This window comes from Globicephala melas, chromosome 10 (genome assembly GCF_963455315.2).
Source record: "Globicephala melas chromosome 10, mGloMel1.2, whole genome shotgun sequence".
Lineage (NCBI taxonomy): Eukaryota > Metazoa > Chordata > Mammalia > Artiodactyla > Delphinidae > Globicephala > Globicephala melas.
The window spans coordinates 62,411,208-62,431,354 of record NC_083323.1 but is presented as its reverse complement, the minus strand read 5'-3'; the positions used below and the strand labels follow the sequence as shown (position 1 = coordinate 62,431,354).

Sequence of the window (20,147 nt, the reverse complement as noted above, 5' to 3'; positions counted from 1 at the left end):
ACTGAACTGATAAATTTGTTGCCCATCATCTAGGTTCATCTAGAACTTCCCTGCCCAGATGGCACAAAATTACTGTGCAGGGACTCCCCTCGTGGTCCAGTGGGTAAGACTCCGTGCTCCCAATGCAGGGGGCCCAGGTTCCATCCTTGGTCATGGAACTAGATCCCACGTGCATGCCTCAACTAAGAGTTCTCATGCCACAACTAAGATCCCACGTGCTACAACTATTTCCACATGCCACAACTAAGTTCTCATGCCACAACAACATGAGAACTAAGTTCTCATGCCACAACTAAGATCCCACGTGCTACAATTATTTACAGCCTAAATAAATAAATAAATATATATATATATATATATATAGTGCAGACCAATAACTCATGATAATAAAATTGAGGTTTTTTTTTTTTCTGAAGATTTTTTTTTAACGGCTTATTTATTTATTTATTTGCCATGCCTCGAGCCTTGTGGGATCTTAGTTCCCTGACCAGGGATCAAACCCAGGCCCACTGCAGTGAAAGCACTGAGTCCTAATCACTGGACCACTGTGGACTTCCCAAAGTTGAATTCTTTTTACTCTTTTTTCTCTAGATTGGTTTGTTGCTGAATTTAAAACGTTGCTTGAGAAAAATATACATGGTTAAAAATACGGTATCTGAATAGAAATTCCAATTTATTATCTACTGAATATGAGGGTAACTAAAATTTATTGAGATGTTAAAGTTAAAGCAAGAAGCCAACAGGCTTGAGCTCTAATCTTTATTTAATCTGCCACTAATTAACACTATCATCTGCTTAACAAGTCATCTCTCAAGGCCTCAATTTCCTCTTGTGTAAAATGAAGGGGTTAAAATAGCCTAGTTTTTCTAACTGCGGGTCACAATTAATGAGTCATGAAATCAATTTTAGGGGGTCAGAACCAGCATGCTTGTTTGTTTATGTTAATGAAAAATGGAATGAAACAGAAAATGTTAGAGTGCATCACACATAGTAGAGATAAATATTCTTTTATACAGCTTTTGTTTCAGTTTGTATGTGTATAAACTGGGTAAGAATGTAGAATAGTTCCCACTGTGGCACGTGGTTAAAAAAAAATTATAGTTTGACAAGTGTCGGCGAGGATGTAGACAAACTGAAACCCTCATACACTGCTGATGGGGATCTAAGATGGTGCAGTTGCTTTGGAAAAGAGTTGGCAGTTCCTCAAAAGGTTAAATATATAATTATCGTATGACCTAGCAATTCCACAATTCCAATCCTAGGTATGTATGTATGTATGCATGTATGTGTGTGTATCTCCAAGAGAAATGAAAACACACATCCACATATAAACTTGTCCACGAATGTTTCTGAAAGTGGAAACATTCCCATTGTTCATCAACTGATGAACAGATAAACAAAATGTGGTTTATCCATATGAAGGTATATTATTCAGCCATGAAAAGTACTGATACATGCTACAACATGGATGAACCTTGAACAAATTATACCAAGTGAAAGAAACCAGTCACAATAGAGTACATATTGTATGATTCCATTTATAGAAGATGTCTAGAAGAGGCAAATCTACAGAAACAGAAAGTAGAGTAGTGATGGCCTACCACTTGGGCGTGGGGGAGAAGGACTGACTGCTAATGGTTATGGGGTTTTTCCAGGAAGTGATGAAAATGTTGTAAAATGGATTGTGGTGATAGCTGCACAACTCTGTTAATATACCACAAACCATTGAATTTTACACTTTAAATAGGTAAATTGTATGTTACATGAATTATGTTTCAATAAAACTGTTATTTTAAAAAATTATAGTTTGAAAGTCACTAGACTAGATGACAGATATCACTGAGGTCCCTGAGAATTCTCAGTGTACCCCCATACAGGGCTCACTTCACCCATCCTCCCACAATGGTTATCTGGAGGCAGGGCAGTAAGTTATCATGGAAACACCAACTGACTCCAATTCTGATTCCAGTGCTAACCAGATGCATGGTGACCTCTTTGTACTACCTTCTTCTTCTACGTAAAATGAGGATGATAACCTACCCTACAGGGTTGTTCTAAACATAAAAGGAGATAATAAATGTATACCATGCCTAGCACATAGCTTGAGGTCACAGCCCGATCTTGTCAGTCTCCGTATGCCTCCATGTCTAAGACACATTCAATAAACATTATTCCAGAGGCTTCATTAACAGGATACACATTTGGGCTTAGTTTACTTGTCACATTGTCTTAACAAGGGCTATGTCATTAGACTCTGATAAAAAATAATTCATAAATGTAATTTTTGCTTCAGCTGTTTGACTTTTTTTTAGTGCAAAAATTACTCTCTTTATAATATTGTATAATGGAAAGAAATTAGTGGTCTCTTTAAAACATTGAAATTTTAATTACATAATTATTAGAAAAGCTACCCATCTCTTCTCAAATGTTTGTTTTGGGCACTTTGAGCAATTACTTTTTTTTTTTTTTTTTTTTTTGGCGGTATGTGGGCCTCTCCCTGTTGTGGCCTCTCCCGTTGCGGAGCACAGGCTCCGGACGCGCAGGCTCAGCGGCCATGGCTTACCAGCCCAGCCACTCCGCGGCATGTGGGATCCTCCCGGACTGGGGCATGAACCCGTGTCCCCTGCATCGGCAGGCGGACTCTCAACCACTGCACCACCAGGGAAGCACTGAGCAATTACTTTTTGTAGTTTCTATTCAGAGGTCAAATTAGGGGAAACCCCTGGCGGTCCAGTGGTTAGGACTCCATCCTTGCACTGCAAGGGGCATGGGTTCCATCCCTGGTCGGGGAACTAAGATCCCACAAGCCTCACGGTGTGGCCAAAAAAAAAAGAAAGTCTATTGAGCACTTGAAATGTGACTAGTTTGTATTGAGATGTTCCGTAAGTGTAAAATACATACCAGATTTTATTTAACAACCTAAATGGGAAAAGAATTTGAAAAAGAACAGATACATGTATATGTATAACTGAATCACTTTGCTGTACACCTGAAACTAACACAACACTGTTAATCAACTATACTCCAATATAAAATAAAAACTTAAAAAAGTCAAATTAGGGGCTTCCCTGGTGGGGCAGTGGTTAAGAATCCGCCTGCCAATGCAGGGGACAGGGGTTCAAGCCCTGGTCTGGGAAGATCCCACATGCCGCGGAGCAACTAAGCCTGTGCGCCACAACTACTGAGCCTGTGCTCTAGAGCACGTGAGCCACAACTACTGAGCCGGAGTGCCTACAGCCCATGCTCCGCAACAAGAGAAGCCACCACAATGAGAAGCCCACGCACTGAGACGAAGAGTAGCCCTCTCTCACTGCAACTAGAGAAAGCCCACACGCAGCAACGAAGAGCCAACGCAGCCAAAAATATAAATAAATAAATAAATAAATAAAAATTTTTAAAAAATCAAATTAAACATTATTCACTTTTTTAGTATAAACGTAACTAAACTGCAAAAAGGATAAGTCCATATATAAGTGTTGGAATGTGCAATCAAATTTTTTTTTCTTTAATTAGGTCAGTAGTTTTCAAAAATAGTTCCAGCAGCCAAGGTGTAATCCATCAGCGTCCCTCCCATTTCCCCACACCGCCACCCTCCTTCACCCTCCTCCTTCCTTCTGGGGAACGTCTCCTCCGCTGGTCTCAACAAACACTTCAAGCTGCCATTTTCTTCACTGTCTAGCTTCCTTGGTCAGAATGACTGGTCAAAGGATGAGCCTGCTCATCATAACCAATTAGGTGGAAATATACAATATACAAAACAGAAGCCTCTACCTGCTCTTGTCCACCCCTTCTCCCAAGCCAATTCTACTTCCCAAAGGTAACCTCTGTCACAGTTTGGAGTAAAGATTTTCTGATATTGCCTATACATGTTAATAACAGCAAACATATAGTACTATGTGTCAGTCACCGTTCTAAGCATTCAGTATACATTATCTCATTTTATCTTCACAACAGCTCATGAGGAAGCTATTATCACTATGCCTATCTTACAAATGAGAAAACTGAGGCACAGAGAAGTTAACACATGTCACACGTGAACACACATTTTTAAAAATTGTAATGGTTTTATGTTGATGTGCTATTCAGTAATTATTTCTTCTTGGACAGCTTCCCACATTAAGATGTACAGATCAGATCTACCTCAACCTTTCAGTACCACATACTATTTCATTCTGCAATAGTTTATGACTTATTGAATGAAGCCCGTGTCAATGAACATTTATGTGGTTTTAGGTTCTTCATTTTTAAGAACAAGACTGCAGTGAACATGCTTCTACTATTGCCTACTTTCAGGTGTGCATCTAAGGTGTAACTTCCTAAAACAGCATTTCATAGGTTCAAAAGACTTATGTATTAAAATTTTTAAGAGACATTTCCAAATGTTCCTCAAAAAAAGTTGCATCAATTTATATATAATTTTGCATCAATGTATATTTGAACTATTAGCTATATGAGAAAGCTTATTCTCTACATCCTTGTCAATGTTAAGCATTATTTTTTTTAAGATTTTTTTTTATGTGTACCATTTTTTAAAGTCTTTATTGAATTTGTTACAATATTGTTTCTGTTTTATGTTTTGGCTTTTCAGCCACGAGGCATGTGGGATCTTGGCTCCTCCACCAGGGATTGAACGTCCACCTCCTGCACTGGAAGGCAAAGTCTTAACCAGTGGACCACCAGAGAAGTCCCATACTGAGCATTATTAATCACTTTTATTTTTTCCGGTCTGCTAGATATGTGAAAAATGGTACATTATTGTTTTAGTTTTTATTCTTTTAATCATAAGGAAGGTTGAGCATATTTTAAAATGTATATTGGCCACTTAATACACTTACTTTTTGAAACTACATTTATTTTTAAAAGGTCATTTATAAATTGTTTATTATCTCTACAACTTAATTACTTTTTAAATTTGCACAAGGACCTTCTGAATATCATGTGTAACTCCTTGTACAATTCAAATTGCCTCTCACAGCAGCTGTCTTTCCTGGTGTCTGATTCCTATCCAGATCTCATTAATATTCTTTCCAAATAGAAATGTTGCTTCACTATACAGATGAGACCTTCGTTTCTGTAGAGTTCTCTTCTGTAGGGTACCCACCCCTTGATTGCTCATCAATATTCCCAGCACAGCACAACCCTGTGAGAAGTCTGACTGACACTATGTGACAATCCAGGCATTAAGATCACTCTGTGGTTATGCTTCAGCTGCTGCCCTCAACTAGCCAGTCTAAGGCTTCTTAGTCGTGTGAGGGGAAGGGTGCTCTGAATATCAAGATCATCTTTGGAATCTGAATCTCTCATGCGGAGTCCAAACACGTCTAATTTTTCTGAAAAGGGTCCCCTATGATTCCAATGTAAAAACAGCTTTGGGAGTGCAGTTTTGGCTTGATCCCGGGGTCATTAGGCCAGAGTAGGGAGGCAAACATAGACCCTAACCACCCACCATCTAGATGACTGTGTCAGAATCAGGTAAAAGTTTGAGCCACCTTAGCACAGGGATCAGTTATATGCAAAGACATTCATTCCATTTGATCTTATTCACTTAATCCTTAATGATACCATGAAATAAATACTATTCTCGTCTTTCAGAGGAAGAGGCTCAGAAAGGTTAAATAACTTGCTCAAGGTAACACAGCTAGTAAGTGGCAGAGCCAGGATTTGAAAAAGCGTGACAGACCCTAATGTCGGTGCTCTGATGATTTACTGAAAATCACATCCTCCCTGTATCTGGGGGTGGTCTGGGCCACTCTCAAAGTGTCTCAAAACTAGAAATGGAAACGGCTGGGCCACATACCCCAGCCTGTTCCACCTCTAAGTCAATTCTGCCCCAGTTTCTTTCAGCTCAGGTCCACATCTTGAGTCTACCACTTATCTATCTATTTATTTATTTTTTGGCCACACCACCCAGCTTGCGGGATCTTAGTTCCCCAACCAGGAATTGAACCCGGGCCCACTGGCAGTGAAAGCACCAAGTCCTAACCACTGGACTGCCAGGAATTCCCAACCACTTATCTATTAAGTAAAATTAGGAAAATCACTCTAAGCCTTAGTTTCATCATCTCTAAGATGTTCCTTTAGCTTAGTGCTAAAATAAGTGCTTAATAAATATTGACAGTAGTGGTGGTAATAACAATAGCTAACATTCACTGAACATTTACCATGTACTAGATACTGTTTTAATTGTTTTGCAAATGTAAATTTATTAATCCTCATAGTAACACATACAGAATAGTATTGTCCCACTTTACAGGTGAAGAAACTGAGGCCCAGAGAGGTTAAATAAATCCTAGCTCTTACTCATTTTTTAGAAGGCTGGGATGGAAACAATGATCTCAAGCACAAAGGATAAACCAGAAATGCAGTTCCAATGCACACTGTACTTCATGGTCTACTTATTTTTGTTAAATCAGCAATTTAAAAAAAAGAGCATCTCTGATGTTGTTTCCGAGAAACTGGTAGTTACAACCAGAAAAACTACAGCTGCTCAAAACCCTGACGCCATTTCTCTGCACCAAAAAGTTTAAACCTCTGTCAAATTATACCTTGAAAGGGCCAAATTTTAGGTGTTCTCAACACCTCTGTAAAAACTCTAAGTTGAAGATGATATAATTATCATTTTCTTACATGCTTCTATTACTTTATTCATTCATTTGAATATCTTATCTTCTTGTACTTTTGAAACCCACATTAGCTTTTTACATAATTGTGGTAATCTTCACAAAGCTTATTTAGACAGTTTAAAGTGTAACCCCCAATTATGGCCTTTACAAACTGACTTCAGTCTAAAATTTTTTGGTCGTGAAGAACCGACGAAGAACCTTTCTGATCTTTTTTTTTCCTTTAAATTAAGGAATTACCAGATCTAATCCAATTTTAATTCTATCTCTTCTCTCAAATCTAATTTGTTACTTATTCACTAGGTTCTTCTTCCCCCTTCCCCCCCAGTTGATAATTAACTCACTGTAAGGACAAACATAGTCCAATGCAGTGAGGTTTTTTTCCCAGTATTTTTTCACACATAGCAAGGAAAATCTCTCCAAGTAAGTAAAAAAAAACCCAAACAAACAAAAAAACCCAAAACAAAACAAAGCCCCCACAGATAATGATGTCAATAACTTCAAATTTAAAGTGAAAATTAGAGAAAAGTATAGTTAACTGGAAAAAGAATATAGAAATTTAGAGTTGACTGAGGCCATTACACAAAACATGGATTTACTCTGAATTCCTGTTTCTTCTTTAACCTTTGTACCATTTCATACTTGAACAGCAGATGCATCAAATATCAGTTCCTGGTACAGTGCAGGAGCTCAATAAATATCTGCTATATGAATGAAAAACAGTATTATCCAAGTTCTCAGTTCCCACATATCTTGACAAAGACCCACCTGCATAATTGAGTGTCTGCCTATGAACTACATACTCCCAGGTCTTGAAAATTACATGCTAATTAAGACAAAGTGGCTAATTAAAGAGTCTTCTTTGCAATGTCAAAGCAGAAGAAATATATACACTTATTTAAGAAGGCTGCATCTGTTAAAGATATAACCTCCTTATACCAGTCCTTTGTCCTTAATAATTAATCAAGTTTTCTCCAAATACAGGGCTTCTTAGTTTCACTCCTGGCCATTTCCAGGAAGGGCCTGGCTTCCATTCTTCTTATCTGAAATTTTAGATGATGTATTTTTTTCAGGACTTGCTCAATCTTAAAAGCCAGTTCAGATCAATTTAACCAATCCCTTCAAGTAGGAGAATTAAAACAGGTTTACTGAAAAGTGACTCTTCTCTAGACAAGTTCTCTAATCTTTCCTTTCTGTAAAAATCTGAGAAGCTAACCCAGAACAATGCTTTAATCAAGGACAAGCATAGCCGAGGCTGGTCACATAAAGAATTACCAAATCACACAGTCACAGAAGTGATACAATTTTGCTACTTATGTGAACCAATGCTATGCATCATATTTCTTAAGGACTGGTTACAAACATATTAATGTTAATGATTTAATTACATTTTAATGTTTACCTTCTAAAATTACATCAAATTATGGTGCTGTTTTTAAAAAGCCATTGAGAGGCATTTATTGAGTAGTGGTCTTTTATTTTCCATGGGAAAGTCAATCAGCTTCTTTGGGTAGGTTTCAGTTTCTTTATCTCAAAAACAGATAATAATTCACAAGGGATGGTTATGAGGATTAAGTGAGAAAATAAAAGTATAACTACTTTGAAAAGTATAAATTGCTATAAAACTATTATAATTTTTAATAAAATTTCAAGCCAGTTTCAAGGAAAAAAATTAGTGGGATTAAAAATTATTCTACCCAATGAGGATAAATTGGAAAAAAATTAGAACTGATTACTTAACATTGTCTGGTTTGACTAGATGTTAACAAGAAACCCCTTGGTTAATTAAGACTGTTGCTAAAAACTTCTCTAATCAATACACTGTCCTATTTCAGGGCATGTAGTAAGTATAATGAAAATAATTTCATCTTTCCTTGAGGATTCTAGGTAGCTTTCTTATTTTTCTCCTAGAGAAGGAAAGCAGAATAAAATTTCTGATTGCTTGAAAATTCTAGTCAGTTGGTTCTAGTTTTGCTATACTTGCTTTTAAAAATGTAATGAGAGCTAATAGACTAGTATTGGCCAGCAGTAATAACCCTGAAAGTAGATGCTGACAGTGGTAGTAAAATAGTGGCCTGGATCCTGGGAACATCTTGGAAAACCTGCACTCAGGTGGAACTGAATCCTGCCTATCACAGTATCCAAACCTTTGTCCTGCTACCTTCAGAAATCCTCAGAGACTGCTACCTGATTTGAACCCTGATGGAAATATCTCAAGCTGTTGTCCATTAAAAAAAAAAAAAACCACAACAAAACTTTGGATTGCAAACCAAAACAAGACTTGTTAAAAGAAGTCTCTCTTCAAGGCTCATTCATTCATTCAACAAATATTTGAGCACTTACCATGTGTCAAGCAGTGCTCTATTTGCTCAGGATATAACACTAAAAGTGACAGACAAGGTCTCTGCTCTCATGAAGCTTCCATTCCACTGGGGAAGCTGGACAATTAAACACTGTGATTAGTGCTGTGAAGGAAATACAAAGAGAGTAACTGGAGTGGTGGTAGGAAAGGGGGCAGATACTTTAGATACTGGCCAGGGAAGGCCTCTTTGAGTGAATGACATTTGAGGTGAAACCTGAATGATGGGGAGGAGACAGGCAGCCAGCCAGGTGAAGAGAAGAGATGGGAGAGTTTTCCTGGCAAAGGAAATAGCAAATGCAAAGGCCCTGAGGCAGGAATAATATGGCTAGGGAGTGAGAAGTATGAAATGATGACAGAGCCAGTTTAAATAGGATTTACAAGGAATGGTAGAAGATTTTAATTTTATTCTCAGTGTGATGTGATGTCAAACATTGTTAGACAATAGTGTTTGCAACATGAGATATATTTAATGTATTCTACGAGTATTTAATTGCTTATTACATGTATAATGGTTGCAAAATGAAAAGGAAAGGCAAGGTTCTCACACTTAGAAGGTTTACAATCTATTAAGGAAGCAATAATTCATAAACAGTGACAGCACTAAGGTAAAAAATGAAGTAAAAATAAAGTGCCAACCGAAGGCTGGGGAGGGAGCCACTGATTCAAATAGAAGCCTTTAGAAAAGGCTTCATTTTTTAAAGTAGCATTTTATTTGAGCTCTTAAGGAAAAAGGATTTAAGGGGGGCGGGGGGGGAAGGGGGGAGTCTGAGGCTGTGGGAACTGCATGAGCAAAGGCACAGAGGCAGGAAAGGACAGGGTGGGTCCAGGAAACCGTGAATCATTGTATGGCTACAGTGCCAGGTGGGTGGGTAGTGATGTGAGAGATAAGCCTGGAAAAATAGGCTGTCAGGGTGTGGAAGTTGGGGTCTTCAATGGCATGCAGAGAAATTTAGACTTGATTTACTTGGGCTTTGGTTCCCCTTAAGTATGTAAAAGAATCTCTTCAGGTACTTAAAACTGCAGATTCCCATGCCCCATCCCTCCAGATACATTGATTTGTAAGTCTAGGTGGGACCTAAGAATCTCCTTTTTAAACCAACACCCCAGGTGATTCTGAGACAGATAATCAGGAAACCATACTTTGAAAATCAGTGTTCTATTTTTTTATGACAAGTCTGGACTGAAAGGGAAAAACTGAAGCCAACTCTAAGGATTGCTCAAGAACTCTAACAAAAAAGGGGGAGCTGAATTAGAAGAGCCATTATCACTGTTGGGATAGTATCAACCAAAGCTGGTGATTAAATGTGGGAGGAGAGAAGGACAGAAGTGTTCAACACAACTTCTATCCTTGTCCCTAGGGAAATTAGGTGGACGCAGGTACCTGGTGCAGAGGGACCATCCACATGGTCTACCAGGTGTTGGAAATATGGATCTGGGCTCAGAAGATATGCAAAGGCACTAAACATACTGGTTAGGTACTCCAAAGTAAATTCAAGACAAATTAAAGAATATAAAAAGTAAAACCATAAAATTTAGAAGGAAATTGAAGTGAATACTTAACCCATCTCTGGATGGCAAAAGACTTCTGAACATAGAAGCAACAGAAAAATCCCAAAGAAAAAGATTTATAGATAAGAAATAATATACCTTGTACGAAATTAAAATAACTAAACATTTGACCATAGAACAAAGAATTAATATTCTTAAAACGAAGAGCTTATATGGGAATTCCCTGGTGGTCCAGTAGTTAGGACTCAGCGCTTTCACTGTCAGGGCCAGGTTCAAACCCTGGTTGCGGAACTAAGAGTTAAAGACAAACAAACAAAAAACCGAAGAGCTTATACAAATCACAAAGAAAAAAACACTAAGAATAGTTTCTGTATGGAATAGGGGAAGTTATTAAATAACTTGGCTTGGTAGCTTAAACATCTTGTCATAAAGAGACTTGCTTTATATGCACTAGAGATGATCAGGCTTTGTGGCATAGATCAGCAGGGCTCTTTCGATGTACTTTACCAGGTAATCAAGTGTCAACCTACGGGAGTGCCTAAAAATACCGATTGTTGTAATTTCTATTGTCTTGAGAGTACAAATACATTAAATTGCCCCCAAGCTCCACTAAGCCTTGACACCCCTAGGGAAACTGCCTTTATTGCATCCAGTCTTTCCTTGGCTCTATGTATTTAAAATGTGTGCCGGGTTAGGGATGGGACAGAAAATAATTTCACAATGTCTAGTGAGCAGTGGTTCATAAGTCATCCTTTCGATACATAGGTTGTATGGATTTTGGGATCAATAGCCCAATCCTCTCATTTTACAGATGAGGCTCAGAGAAGATGAATGACTTGCCCAAGATCATCTAAGTGGTTGGTTCCCAACACTAAGTTGGGAATCCTGACTCTTAAGCCAGCACCCTTTCCATTTTGCGGTGCTGCTCCATCCATCACAAGCTCTGGATTCTCAAAATAATGGACATGTAAAACACCATAATGTCAACTTCTATACACTTTCCGCTTTAATCACTCCACTCATTCAGTTTGGCCTAATAAAAACCTGTACTCCCTCCCCCAAAGCCCCAAATAAATGAAAGAACTCCAAACAAACAAATAAAAAACATAATTAAAATATTAAGACATTTGGGCTTCCCTGGTGGCGCAGTGGTTGGGCGTCCGCCTGCCAATGCAGGGGACACGGGTTCGTGCCCCGGTCCGGGAGGATCCCACGTGCCGCGGAGCAGCTGGGCCCATGAGCCATGGCCGCTGAGCCTGCGCGTCCGGAGCCTCTGCTCCGCGGCGGGAGGGGCCACAGCGGTGAGAGGCCCGCGCACCGCAAAAAAAAAAAAAAAAAATTGAGACATTTAAAAATGGGAACAGATTAACCAAAAGACAATTCACAGAAATGGAAATGAAGGTATGAAAAATGTTCACTCTCACTAGTAATTAGAGAAATACAAATTAAATCACTTTTGCTTATCAAATTAGTAAAGATAAAAAAATAAGATTCAGTGTTAACGAAGGATGCACTAAGAGGCCCTCACAATCACCATAGGTGAGAATATTGATCTAGTCTTTATGAAAACACAATTTGACAGCAGTACTTTTTAATTTTCATGTCCTTTGACCCAGTAATTAAACTTCTGGGAATCTAACCTAAGGAAATAATGAGTGATTCGTACAAAGATTTATGCATAAATTTGTTCTCAGTTTTTTCACTTATTAATAATGGTGTAAAAATCAAAACATCCAAGTACATAGTTAAATTTTGCAACATCAATACAATAGGGTATTAAACATCCATTAAAATTGTTTTCAAATAATTTTGATGCCATGGAAAATCATGGAATAATGTAAAGTGGAAAAGCAGATACAAAACTCTATCTACTGTAATAAAATGAACCCAGTTACCTGTGTGTTTATGTGAGTGTGTTTGTGTGTATCAAAGGAAAAAAAAAAAAGACTGAAAGGAAATACACCAAACAGTACTTCTCTGCAGAACAGATTATGGACTATTTTGTCTCCTTCATAATTTATTTTTTTCCCAGGTTTTCTGTAACTAGCATATATAATTCTTATTTTCAAAATATGTATGGATGTTTGTATATGTGAAAATAAAACAAGAATTATATATATAATATGAAAAGAGGTTTTAAAGATGATTAATTTGTAAATCACTCACATTCAGGTATCAGTTGAAGTCATGGAAATAGATCAGATTGCTCGGGGAGAGAGTATAAGGAGAACAGGATGCTGGACAGGTCATGGCCAACACACACATTTAAGGGGCAAAAAGACTGTGAATTAATGAAGGAGCATGGAAGGAAATGGTTAGATGGAGAACCAGATAGAGTCACATCAAGAAAGCCACATGAAAGTGGACAGAAAAGTTGTCCACCTGGTCAAATGTTGTCAAGTGACGAGGAGGAGGCCAGTGACAGGGCCATTAGAGGGAAATCACTGGGTACTACGCATGGACAGATCAGTTTCCTCTAGTGCTGGTGGTGGAAATCAAATCTGAGCAAATATTACCTGTTCAATAAAATTGACTGTGAGGAAAAGAAGTCCTGTGCTTAAATTATTTGCTTAAGCTTCAGTTTACGGGGGAAAAAGGTTGTGGAAATCTAAAACCAAGTAAAAGCATATCAGGATGACTAATCTATGGGTAATGAAACAAAAATTGGCAATACTTTGGTGTACAAGAAAAAACATGATTGAGGAATTGTAAAGTTTCCATTTAGTGAGCTCCATTATAGGATAAATATGGGAGAAAACAGCTCCACACTTGTTACCAGAAGTACAAAAAAGCTATTATCTTTTTTCCCCAAACATGCAAGTTCTTAGTTTCAGAGTAGTATTAAAGAAATTCTTTAAAAATAAAAATAATGTAAAATTTCATAGCATCATGTTAACTTTTTTTTTTTTTTGGCCATGCCGCACGGCTTGTGGGATCTTAGTTCCCTGAACAGGGATTGAACCTGGGCCCTCGGCAGTGAGAGTGTGGAGCCAAGGAATTCCCCATGTTAACTTCTTATGACTGGACATGTGAAGTTTCTAGAAACATTTTCAAATATAAAGAAATCATCTGACATGTTAAATAATGGATTTATTGTTGGGTCAAACCTTGTCCTGTTTATGAAAAGAGGTCTGCATTAGCACAATAACTTGACTGAGTCTCAAGGACTTTCCCTCCAGCCACAGAATAAACAAATCAGTATAGCCCTACCAAGAGTACCATTTACCATAGAATCTCAATTCCACAACCATTAAGTAGAAACTACTCAACTTACAACCGCTCATTTGTTACTAAAGAACCTTGAAGAGTCTGTGTTAAGTAATTTAACATCACCTGGAGACTACTGTACACAATCCAAAATAAAGTACTTAAACTTCCTATCAAAAAACATACAGTGAAAGACCATACCAACCTTAAAAAAAAAAAAAGTCTTTTCTTATGGAAATTCCTGACTTAGGAACCAAGGCACACTTTTTCCTATCTGCAGAAAGAGTACAATTCCAATCTCAGTGAAAGTCGCCTACTTATGAGTGTATGGAATTTAGAATGCCTGAAAACTAATTTTGCTGTCGACATAAATAATGACAAATTCTCCCAATTTGTGGTTAGGTGGTCTTTTTTGGCAAAGATGTCTAATGATCTCCCACACTCTCAACATTCTTTTGTGTCTGTGTTGTATATATGTCTTTGATGAACCTTTCTGATACAGAAGCTCTAAATGTTGAAAAATACTAGAGGAGGGACTTCCCTGGTGGAGCAGTGGTTAAGAATCCACCTGCCAACGCAGGGGACACAGGTTCAAGCCCTAGTCCGGGAAGATTCCCACATGCCGCAGAACAATTAAGCCCGTGAGCCACAACTACTGAACCTGTGCTCTAGAGCCTCAAGCCACAACTACTGAAGCCCGTGCACCTAGAGCCTGTGCTCCATAACAAGAGAAGCCACCGCAATGAGAAGCCCGCGCAACGCAATGAAGAGTAGACCCTGCTCACCACAGCTAGAGAAAGCCCGTGTGCAGTAACGAAGACCCAATGCAGCCAAAAATAAATAAATAAATTTATTTAAAAAAAAAGAAAGAAAAATACCAGAGGAAATCCAGATATTTGAAACCCTAAGAGGAACAATAATTAAAATTTGTACTTGAAAACGTAAGTAAACAACAAAATCATTGTAGATACACAAAATACATGCAAATACCTACTGTCTTTCCAAAAATTCCTGGTGGGACCACTTTCCTAGAGCATGAACAGAGAGAAACAATGTCAAAGGAGGTAAGAAATGTGTTCATCAAGTACCATGGCTCATTGCCAAATGAAACAACCATCATCTGTATTATTAACTCAAAATCTCTATTTTATTTTTTTTAACATCTTTGTTGGAGTATAATTGCTTTACAATGTTGTGTTAGTTTCTGCTGTATAACAAAGTGAATCAGCTATATGTACACATATATCCCCATATCTACTCCTTCTTGTGCCTCCCTCCCACCCTCCCCATCCCACCCCTCTAGGTGGTCACAAAGCACTGAGCTGATCTCCCTGTGCTATGCAGCTGCTTCCCACTAGCTATCTGTTTTACATTTGGTAGTGTGTATATGTCCATGCCACTCTCTCACTTCGTCCCAGCTTACCCTTCCCCCTCCCCGTGTCCTCAAGTCCATTCTCTACGTCTGCGTCATTATTCCTGTCCTGCCCCTAGGTTCATCAGAACTATTTTTTTTTTAAAAATCTCTATTTTAAAAATGAAAAACATAATCATATAGAAGGGACTGTGGCATGTTCATCCTCTATATACTAGAACACTGGCACACTGTAGGCAGTTACTAAATGCCTGCAGTTTATGAAGAACACTGCAGACTACCACAGACTTCAGGTCATTAAAATGCTGCAAAGAATCTTCAAACATTTCTGACCCTTTCCTCCTCCACCCTGTCCCCTGCTCCAAAAAAAAAGAAAAGAAAAGAAAGAGAAAGAAAGAAAGAAAAAGACATTTTGAGGGTACCTTAGCAAGAAAAAGTATCCTCTGTCATCAAGATGTGCTGTTAATAGAATTGTTTTCACTTCTGAAGCTTTCTTTTCTTATAATTATTAGGTGGTTAAAATTTGGCCCACCTTTAACCAGAATCTGGAACAAAACTTGAATGTACCAAGGTAAACAAAGTTACACAATGGACCAAGTTTTACAAAATGGCACTGCTTTGCTAATGTTGCCAATACACTATTCTCTTCCCAGAGGCTCTAGAGTTCAGGGACTACATGATAACAACACTTCTAGGCCCAATTCAGAACTGTGAAAATAGCTCCACCAACTATTTACTGAACTACATAGAATTAATGACAAGTCCTAATCCCATTATCAAAAGGCCATAATGTTGACAGAACATAAAGTAAGGAATATGACTGACACAAATACATGGACTGAAGAGAATCACTCACTATTGCTCAAAGGTTTTTGTTATTGTTGTTGTTTATTTTGTTTTGTGTTCAAGGAAAAGCAGAAGAGGGAATTTTTTAAAAACTGTATTCTCTGTGCTCCTACAGCACTCTGGGTTGATCTCTAGTATAGCACTGGCCTCACTAATACTCTAAGTTGTATCTATTGACCTGCCTAACCCATTTGATTTTAAGCTATTTTAGAGTAAGAACATTTAGAACTTTGAATCCGCAGGACTGACAATACAAGAGGCACTCAATAAATGTTTTGTCCAAAAAAAAAGAAATGAATTCTTAAAGTGATTACCTAATACCATGTTATGTGTTGTTCTATCAATGCAAAACAAAGAAATACATATGTACACACTCGTTTTTGAAGGTCTACCTAAAACATGATCATCCTTCTTCCAGGCTATAACTCCACAGGAGCTTAGGAAATGCTCATTGAGGGTCATCTTCTTTTGTGCCTACATCAGACCTCAGAAGAAAGTGTTATTTCATGGTTTCTAAAATACTTATTTGTGAATAGTATTAATAACTATGCAAAGGAAAAGTATTCCATTTAACCACTTAAATCAAGAGCAAAAGAAAGAACACCTAATGCAAAAGAAGACCTCTGCCCTTTTAAAGGGTCACTGTCTTAACGGCTGATAACTCCCTAATTATCTTTGACTAACTTGAAAAGTCAAGTCAATAGAACCATCTGGATTAGGCAGACTTCTGAAAACTGGAATTAGGTGAAAGATAACAGTATTTCAAATATCTCTCACCAGGATTGTAAGCACCAGTAAGGAGGTAAGGAAGGGTGCCAGATGGTTAGCTCCTAGCACCTACAGCTTCAGGCTTAGTAGGTGTAGCCAGGGGTGTACAGTTACCTTATATTAACACCTACGTATTGACAGGTGCCATATGTACACGATAGCGATTCTGGGGTGACACATCCAGCTGTAAGGACTGCTATATTATCAACATATCTCAAAAGGCTGAATGGAAGGGGAGAAAAATCGAAGAGGGAGGGAATGGCTAAAAATGGAGAATGGAAAAGAGCAGTTGAATTATTAGAATATTTCCCTGGGAGACTATTTTGAATTTTGATGAACTGCCGCTTTCCTCCACCACACCAAAAAAGTATATATTGTTACATATAGTTAGAAAGGAGTGTTCCAGTTGGAAGAGGAGGGGATCCTATCAGTTCCCGCCCTCAGGCAGCAAAAGCTCCGCTCTACATAATTACTCCAACCCCAGCGCAGTACACAGAAGTGAGGAAAGAGCAAAGGATCAGCAGCTCCTCCACTCCCTCTCTCGAGGGGGAGGGGTTCACGCTCCTTGTGTTCCCCCCACCCCCAAAAGTCCCGGGAGAAAGAGGGTGTGGAGGGAATTCGAGGTCTCCGCGCACTCTCCGGCTGTGGAGGATGTGGAGAAAGAAGGCCCTTACCTGGCTAACAGCGGTCTTTTCTCTGCGCTGCTACCAGCCCTGGTACGGGTCCCTGGCGCTTTGCCTTGCGCACCTGTCGCGACCCAGCTGCAACACCTACAGCTCCCTGCGGCCCCGCCCCGGTCCGGCTCAGAGCCCCGCCCAAGACCCCGCCCACCGACGCGGGGGCGCGCACGTCAGACCGTCTCCTGCGTGGCCTCGGGGAGAGCGTGCGCGCCACCGGCTGCGTGCTCCTCCTCACGGCTGCTCGCGTTGCTCTGCGGTGCGGCGTCGGCGTGGTGAGGGGCGTGGCTGCTTTTTCCAGGGCCCGTGTCTCGCCCTTTGTTCTTTGTGGGGTCTACGCACTTGCACGACGTAGAGTTCTGTGCTTCTGTACTTTGGCTTTAACCTGCTGACTCAGAGCTTTCACAGTTTGACTCAAGAGCGATTAGGAGATTTGTCCTAGGTTCAAGTGTAGGCCAGTCACCAACCAGGTTCCTGGTGCTTTTGGGGTAAGTTCTGTGCAGGGAGGGTGTTCTAGAGGAGGCCGTGGGGTGTAGTGGAAAGAGCTTTAAATTCATCCTGGTTCCACCGCTTGAAGTTCAAGTCGCCTCACCTCACTAGAGCAGAATTTCTTCATGTAAATGAAGGGGTTGTACAAGGGCAGGTCTCCAAGTTCTCCAGCAGCTCTAGCCCTTATCATTCCTTCATTTAGAGCTGTGCCCTAAAGGTTTAGAGTACGTTGGGAGGCCTAGCACTTGGCCATCCTGCCCGCACATTTTGCCCCAGGTACGTGTGGCTGTATGAGGGCCCTTCGAGAATGTCCTTTCCTTTTCCTTTGCCTGCGCCCCACGTGTAGTAAGGTTTCAAACCACAAGTTTTCTTAAGCTTTTCAGAATTCATGTAGGTCGATAAGCACTATATGGGGCTCGTGGTAGTAAACACCTGTATTTACACTTCCTAAAGCAGTTAACGAAGATTTCTAATCAATTTCCAACGGCAGATGATGGGTAGACCAATCAGTTGTTTTCTTATTCCTTCAGATACCCAGCCCAGACTAGGTATTTTGAATAGGTATCAAGCATCAAGACTCATATTCCCGTGCTGCCTGCCAGTTTTGTTAGAGATTTGTGGCAAATATATAGGATGGTACTGCAGAAAATGCATTCTATTACCTGTGGAGTTCCCCTAGTATATATCACTCCCCCCCTTTTTTTTTTTTTTTAAACAAGCCAATAAAGGCCGTTATTCTCTGCTAAGAAGCCGAACCGGAGTCAGAAATTTGCACCTAGATTTGAATCTTGACTCAGCCACTTGTCAGGCAAATTACTCCTTGTTCTCCTGGCCTCTTGAAAATAGAGCTAGTAGTACACCACAGTTGGCTTTTACCAGTTTGCAAGGCTGATTGCTATTTGGGGGGGGGGGGTTTTATGAGCTAGTTGTTAAGCATAACCACTATTAAAATCAAATTATAGGGCTTCCCTGGTGGCGCAGTGGTTGAGAGTCCGCCTGCCGATGCAGAGGACCCGGGTTCGTGCCCCGGTCCGGGAGGATCCCACATGCTGCGGAGCGGCTGGGCCCGTGAGCCACGGCCGCTGAGCCTGCGCGTCCGGGGCCTGTGCTCCGCAGCGGTGAGAGGCCCGCGTACCGCAAAAAAAAAAAAAAAAAAAACAAGTTATATAAATTAACAAATAAGTTAAAAACAGGTAATAAATACTCAAAACGTCACTTTTTTTTTTTTTTGCAGTACGCGGGCTTCTCACTGCTGTGGCCTCTCCCGTTGCGGAGCGCAGGCTCAGCGGCCATGGCTTACGGGCCCAGCTGCTCCGGGGCATGTGGGATCCTCCCGGACCGGGGCACGAACCCATGTCCCCTGCATCGGCAGGCGGACTCTCAACCACTGTGCCACTAGGGAAGCCCTCAAAACGTCACTTTTTTAAACTTCATTTTACTAATTACTCTTAAGGTTGTCTATGGTATCTGTAGGATGGAAATACTATATTATGCTGTATGTGTTTCTGTCCAACTTTGTTCATGTTTGTATGTTTGTCACATATGTAGCATGAAATTGGCTGCAATAGGAGTATTTACACCATGGAAATTGGCAAATGCTACAAATCAGGGCTTGGCTTATTGTTTTGTTGATTTTCTAGACCAAGTGTTTGCAATTTTTTCTGTAAACAGCCAATTAGTAAATATTTAAGGCCTTCTAGTACATATGGTCTTTGTCACAACTGCTCAACTCTTACATTAAAAGTGGGCATGGCTATGTTCTAATAAAGCTGTATTTATAAAAACAGGCAGTAGGCTAGTGGAGAAAATATTAATAATGCAGAACTAAACAATGTATCACATCTGTGGCCTTGACGTTGTGAGTAGCACAAAAGGTTAAGAAAGTATTGTTCCAGTATTCAAAAACTGTCATCCAGTTCAGTAAAGAAGTTGCTTACGTCATTGACATATGAATGAAGTTCCAACAGTGAAGTTCACTGTTTTGCTTTTTTCTTACTACTTAATTAAACAAAAATATCAGTCAGCATCCATGTCCAAACTACAATGATGTGAGCATCTTTTTTGCTGAATCAAATCATAATCAAGATTTTTTACTTTTTAGGATTCATCGTTATACTATTACAGTTGGGTGTTACTGTAGAACATAATCAAGAATTTATTCATAGTCTGATTTGTGAGATATTGTTGAAAAAAAATTAAAACTGATAGTAGATATTCAAGAAATAGCAAGTCACACTGAAGGTATAGGTAAACACCGAAAAGCACAGTTAGTATTTTTGTTTAAAATTCATACTAAA

At 39.4% G+C, this 20,147-nt stretch overlaps 1 protein-coding gene across 3 annotated transcripts in view; it reads right to left on the bottom strand.

Moving 5' to 3' along the window:
• Window positions 1-17,493, bottom strand: part of LIMA1 (LIM domain and actin binding 1) — an 83,445-nt gene extending 65,952 nt beyond the window's left edge. For 2 of the 3 annotated variants that reach the window (XM_030835091.2, XM_030835094.2), the window contains exon 1: window positions 17,359-17,493. The gene's annotated coding sequence lies outside the window, so the exon portion shown is untranslated. Of the gene's footprint in view, window positions 1-14,692; window positions 14,727-17,358 lie in introns of all 3 variants that reach the window. The other variant, XM_060305591.2, reaches the window with a different exon arrangement.
• Between the last annotated feature and the right edge of the window lie 2,654 nt (window positions 17,494-20,147).